The 6,914-nt window shown below is 39.8% G+C and overlaps 1 protein-coding gene across 1 annotated transcript in view; it reads right to left on the bottom strand.

Annotated features, from left to right (window-relative positions):
• Positions 1 to 6,914, bottom strand: part of LOC104941999 (mannosyl-oligosaccharide 1,2-alpha-mannosidase IC-like) — a 25,699-nt gene that overhangs the window by 15,706 nt on the left and 3,079 nt on the right. The window lies entirely within an intron of this gene.

Here is a 6,914-nt window from a genome sequence, read left to right on the forward strand (position 1 = left end):
CTCTGTTTACAATTGTAAACACTATAACCCGATATATTTATTTGTAACTAATAACTATTGATTCAAGAATCAAGGCCCTATAAAACTACCTCCGTGAAAGCCCTTGTATAGCCTTGATATGACCCTTTTATGAGGCCGATAACTACACTTCACGTCGTTATCAACTGTAAATTTATTCCACTACCAACATACAAACTTCAACACTCCTGAATAAGGTGTCAGTCACATATTGTAAAATCTTCTAGCAAGCCATGTGGGGTGAAACCATCTATGTTACCTCACATTCTTAAAATCATTACATCACGACACTACTTCGCGTTTCTGCATCAAATCGGAGATCTTCTTTCCGTTCGGAGGTTTGTTAGCATATAGTCAGTCGAACATTTTATACAAATATTATTAAAGTGTGACATGGAACGACACTCTAAACTTCGGTCGAGAACTGTTTCCGTTCGGTCCGAGGTAAGTTTAACATCTAATAGTTAAATTGCAGTTTGTACAGAATATCAGTATGACAACACGACACCCTCTGTCCTTAGACCCTCACATCGTACAAGGAAACACTTCCAGAGAAACCCCACAGTTTAAAGGGGAGAATGGGAGAAACCTCAGGGAGAGCAACAGAGGAGGGATCCCTCTCCCAGGACGGACAGACGTGCAATAGATGCCGTGTGTAAATTGAAAAGATAATACATTTGCAAAATAGGTAGTGCAAATGTTTGGAAATGCATGTGTGTATAATAGGACGATGAATCCACGAGGATATCCATCCAGGACTTACGATCCAGGACCACAGCCACGACTCAAGATCCAGGACTCGCGATCCATGACACAGGACCGCAGGATCATCCATGACTCCGGATCCCGGCGTATATAGACACCAAAAAGAAAGAAATTTGGGGAAGCTGGGTTAATCGGAACATGAGAGTACACAGGTATAGACAGAGAGAAGGAAGAAGTAAGATGTCCCCCGACAAACTAAGCCTATATCAGCAAAACGTTAATGAGAACCTTTTCACCCCCTTTTCAGTCCCTGCTAGAGAGCAGGTACTTTCATGGGAGAAAAAGGTTCCCAGAACTAAGTTCTGATGAACTAAGTACGGCAAAGTAGGCTACTTGGTGTGAAAGTGAATGTGTATCTCAACTGAATTTATCGAGAACTCTTTAACCAATACAGTAGTTTACTCGCTTTCTCATCCAAATTACAGTTCAACTACTCTCAGACTTTCCTCTGAATGTAGATATTTCCTGTGCCTTTAGTTTTACTGTTTACTTTTCAGATGCTTTTCTTATCACATATGAGACCTAAGTGCAAACACATCAGCTAACACATCATTCAACGAACACATAAACCCCCAACAACCTTTAATGCTTATATTTTAACCTACAGTATAAACTTCAACTGTTACAACAATTAAATTCATTTGCATTGTTACATTAATTCAAAGGCACCAAAGACTCAACATGTTACGATATTTGATCATTTTTGCATTATTTTTGGTACTGTGCGCCCGGGCAAACACAGGAGATAACTTTCCTTTTGGAGAAGGAGAAGAAGAACAAAAGAGGCTGGAGGCTGTGGCTCAGTGGGTAGTGTGCTGGACTTCGAATCAGAGGGTAGCAAGTTCGAGTCCCACTGCAGTCAGCATGTCGTTGTGTCCCTGGGCAAAACACTTCACCCCAAATTGCTCCTGNCAACCCTTAAAGCTTTCCGTGCATAGCTCACAGAACCGCGGTGAAGACCAGACCTGCGGCTTCTGGTTGTCGTTCAAGCTAACAGAGGTGAAGGTTACCGAACTGCAGCCTATTTTGTAAAGTCACGCAAGACAATCAAATGTCTTTATTTTGACATCCTCACCTCAGGGCATGCCATTAGATATTAATCAAAACCTTTCTGTTGGGTTTTGGTTGTTTTCTTGTCTTTGTCACAAATCTCACAGCTGCTCGTGTCAACAGACTAACTCTCTGAGACAATTATTGAAACATTATTATTTTGTATGTTTTTCATTCAATCTCAGAACTACATACCAACAGTGTTCTTCTGAGACAGACAACAGCGAAACATTACATGTTGACCAAGACATTGTTATAGGCTGTGGCTCAGTGGGTAGTGTGCTGGACTTCGAATCAGAGGGTAGCAAGTTCGAGTCCCACTGGAGTCAGCATGTCGTTGTGTCCCTGAGACACTTCACCTCAAATTGCTCCTGTGGGGATTGTCTACAGTACTGAATGTATGTAGGTCGCTTTGGATGAAAAAGCGACCTATGACAAAAATGACATGTAATGTAAAAAAGATGAAGTACAACAATAATAATAATAATAAGATATATCTGACATCATGAAAGGAAAGTAGCAGAGCACAAATAGCAGAGTATAAAGATACAAGCAAGCTTTTCTTTGTCTTCCCCTGTGACAAAAACAATAAAGTGACAGCTAACGTCTCCTCATCCTCATCCTAAACCCACCTCCTGCCACCTTTGGAGGAAATCAAACCGTTTGCTTCAAAATCCCTCAGATGTATTCTGGGACAACAATGTCATCTCACACAGTTCTTAAAACAAAAACAACCCAGATAATCCACCTGGTGTGACATTATCTGACAAGGAAGAGATTTTAGATGGTAAACAACTTTAAGAAATAGTTCAGAGAGTTTGACATCTCATGCCTGCAGTCATTGTGTAATAATGTCATGTACTGAACGTCTTATTTATTGGAAAAAGACCCTTCAAATTAAGACTTACATTTACCTTCCTGTTCCCCCTTGTTCTTTTCCACCCTCTCGGGTCTTGTCAGCACAATTTCATGGTTTGTTGAACATTGTCTCAGTGTTGCTGGTAAAATGGAAGGAAAGGGAGACAATATGGAATGATGTTGTTCTGCTTAACAGATGGTGAATTACCTGAGTTTAATTGTGCCCAATCAAATGTCTTGTATACAAAAATGCAGTGTTAATGGTCAGTTGTACCAGGAAGGAAACGAGAGAGATTTCTTCCTTACTTATGCAGCTACAAACAGTTACTAAAGCTTGAGTTTGAACTTTTAAGAATCACCGTAATTAGATTTGAAGACTGATTTACCAAAGAGGTAAATACTGTATTAAACTACCACCAGCATCTATTTTAGATTTACATAAGGACACAGGGGAGAACAGCTATCTGGCTCTGCCCAAATCAAAAAAATGTGGCCCTCCAGAGGCTCTAAAGTTACCTTATTATAATGTTTATCTTGTTGATTTAAGTGCTTGATCTCATGTTATATTTCTAGTAGTGTTTCTTGGTCAGGCAACTGCCTGTAACTTCAGGAAGTTACTAAAAACTGGCTTGTAAAACTAGCTATATCTGACAATACTTCTAATTTGCTAGAGGGTGAATGCAGAGATCCTTAGATCAAAATGTAAAAACGTATAAGAGGTTTTGTCTTAAAATGTACGTTTTGGCACAATTTAAAGAATTGCAGGTCATTATTTCATTCTATGTACTTGAATGTAGTCTATCTAGTATTTGGTGAGTGATTATACGATTACCGGTATCTTTAATAATTGGTGTGGATTGACTACCATTAAATAAGTTACACTGGCAGCTCTGATACAAGATGACACAATAAACCACCATGATAACAACTTATTTCACATCTTCCATGATCTTTCAGGAGTCAACAGAAATACAGACAAGGCCATTTAAACTGAGTTAAAAGACGATAGGAATTCTGTCAAAACGTTATGTCGACACCTAAACTGTAAAATGATGCGCGAGGAAAGATAAAAGGTGTTCCCACCCCGTCATGTTGAGTTCCTCCTTGAGCCCTCAGCAGCAGCTTCACACTGAACTCCCTCACCACAGCAGGCCAAGGACAGAGAGATATGAAAGAACTGAAAATGGATTTCTTTTCATTTAGCTGGGACTCATTCATGAAATCCATTTTTTATGTTTTCTGGGAAACTACAGACGGAGGGTTGCTTTGAACAAACTAAAATAGCTCTAGATGCAGACAAACTGTTTTGGGGGGTAAACCCTGAAAAGCAGCAAAGATGATGCATCTGTAAGAGGAGAGATGCTGTATTCAGCACGGCATACTTTCAGTCAGTTTTTACTTTAGAAACGTTGACGCTGGAAAGTAAATTACATTAATATTCTGCTCTATTGTTGACACATTGTTTGGGAAAGTAGGGTTTAATAACATTGATTGGCACAAAGATTGCTGATTAAAGGAAATACTTAAATTCATGCTGTTTTGTCCCTTCCCTTATCCAACTTTATGATTATTAAATATTTAATGCGATCATTGAGTAGATTCTGATTTAAGAAAAAGATTAGCCATTTGGTCATTTAATATTCACAATTCAAATTCTAATTAGATGACTAATATTAATGCTAAAAGCTTATCATTCAAGGGATGGCTCTTAAAATGTAGGAAATGTAATGTTCACCACTGAATGAAACAATGATGTGTCAAGTATATACGTTTGTGTTTCTCTAAATACTTTTACCCAAATGAGCACTGAACAGATGCCTCAGCCGTCAGACTCAGTTATGTGCAGCTCCAGTGTGTGTGTGTGTGTGTGTGTGTGTGTGTGTGTGTGTGTGTGGGGGTGTGTGTGGGGGTGTGTGCCCTTCCCATGCTCCTCTGCACAGCCAACTCTTGAAGGTCCGCCAGGCGGGCCTCATCTGCTGCCCAACACCTTGTTAGCGCCCGGAAGGAGACACAACTGCATAATCAGCTGCTAATATTTCTAAAAATAACTCCGGCAGCTCGGGGGTCAGAAGTAGGAGGGCTGAGAATCGACAGGTAGACAGCATGCACGTATCCATGAAAACATAATAATGTGGGTTTGTTGTATAGCTACATGCTTGAGGGTAATTTGCTTGAAGGTCACAATGGAGATTTCAACAAAAAAGAATAAAAGAGATGCTGGCACCGTATTAAAGGCGACTTTTTATAGTAATTGAGTGAAAACAGTAGCAGTAATCTTTCAGGCTATACTTGTGGTGCGCTAAATGCTAACATCAACACGTTAGTTTGTGATAACAACAATATTAACATGCCGATGATCAGCTGACACCATGTTCACATCTTAGTTGAGTTTGTCAGCATGCTAACATTAGCTTATTAGCATTAAACACAGAGAAGATGAGGCTGATGGGAATATGATGCCATTGGTTTAGCTGGTATTTGATCATAAATCAAAGTATGATGATAGAGTCTAGATCAGTGGTTCCCAACCAGGGGGGCGCGCCAAATATCATTTTTACATATAATTGTAATTTGTAAGGCAATACATGATTGTCACTAAAAGCCTTGTCTCTAGCATGGTCTCTACATTACAATAAAATATAAAAATCATTCATGAAACGATTTTAATAAAAATTCAAGTTAGTGTTAAAGGCATAAAAAGAAAGAAATATATAATTCTTTCTTTAAAAGAAATGTTTCTTCTGCCCGTAAAGTGTCCAAACCAGGCTTGTCTGGATAAGCGCATTTTTAAAACATAGTCATTGTCCATGCCGGTTTCAGTTGGATTATTTGTCACAGTTGCTCCGATCAGATCGGTCTCCTTCATTTTGTAGATTATTTACGATTTTTAAATCCACATAAACACATCGGCAGTTTAATCCCTTTGTGAATTGTTTCCACTTGCGCCGTCCTTTAATTTCTTCATACAGCGGGAATCCAAATGAATGAATCCTGAGTCCAATAACCATCAAAGTCACTCCAATAGTGCTCCTTAATTACGCTTTCATCGTCCTTTAACAAAATACTTCAAATTCATCCAGTTTGTGACAGTAGTTGTAGCATTTTTTAGACTTTTAAACTTGAATTACCGCTGTTGACACCTTGAGACATTTCACCATAGTTTTACACCATGCTGTAATGAACTGTGCTATTCACAAAATGTTCACACAAGTAGTGGATGGTGGTAAGATCGCGTCAGAAAGTTATTGGACATACAACGATTAACATTTTGGAAAATGTTTGGTATTTAATTGTCTCTCTCTAAAGGTAGAGTTTTAACTTTTTTGAATACATTTTTCAGATCCATAGAGTACGGACCCAAAAAGTAAAATAAAATCATTCATTTTAACTTTCAAAGCGGAACATTGATGATTTATAGCACACTGTAAATTGAAGAGGGTTAGTACTTTAAAGACTGTCTATTCTTTTTTTTATTGGTATTACTGGAATTAAAATAACTATAATAAGACTAGGGCATTAGTATTTGACAACACTTAGGCCCTAGCCACACGGAAACGAAAATGAAAACTAACCGAATACGATATCAAAAAAGTCTTCCATCCACACCATGATCCACACGCAATAGGCACCAGAAACGTGTCCTTCGCGGTCCTTCCACACGAGGCCGCTCGACCCGCTGGAGACGCTGTAGTACATATGCCAGGCCTGTAAATGGCGCTGTACTTCCGCCACAAAATACACCAAAACCAGCGAAGAAGACTTCCCGAGCATGCATGGTTGCCCTTCTTTTTATTCTCCGCGGTGGATTTAGCAGCAGAGGTGGGGAGAGGCAGGTCTCTGGCTCTTTTTCTCCCTCCCCGATGCAAGCGTGTTCTCCTGCTGTAAATCTCTCCGGTTAGTCCACCAGCACCCACCCACAAACANTTTATTGAGCTTTAAAACAAATGAATAACGACTCTATATGATAATAAGAATAATACAAAGAGCCTCTCTTTTCCTCCCCCTCTCCTGACCGTCAGTATTTTCGTTACCACGAAATTATCATATAGGGCGTAATCACGGAGCCGTTTGGCCCCCCAGAGCGTTGCGTCTGCAGATCTATACCCACCTTCGGACCCGTTATCGTTATCTGCGTTTCCCTGTCGGCCTCGTGTGGCCGAACCGTCTATGATAGAGAACTGTAGCGGATACGACCCGTATCGTCTCCGTGTGGCTGCAGCCTT

This window comes from Notothenia coriiceps, unplaced genomic scaffold (assembly GCF_000735185.1).
Source record: "Notothenia coriiceps isolate Sejong01 unplaced genomic scaffold, NC01 NC01_scaffold00004098, whole genome shotgun sequence".
NCBI classification, from domain to species: Eukaryota; Metazoa; Chordata; class Actinopteri; order Perciformes; family Nototheniidae; genus Notothenia; species Notothenia coriiceps.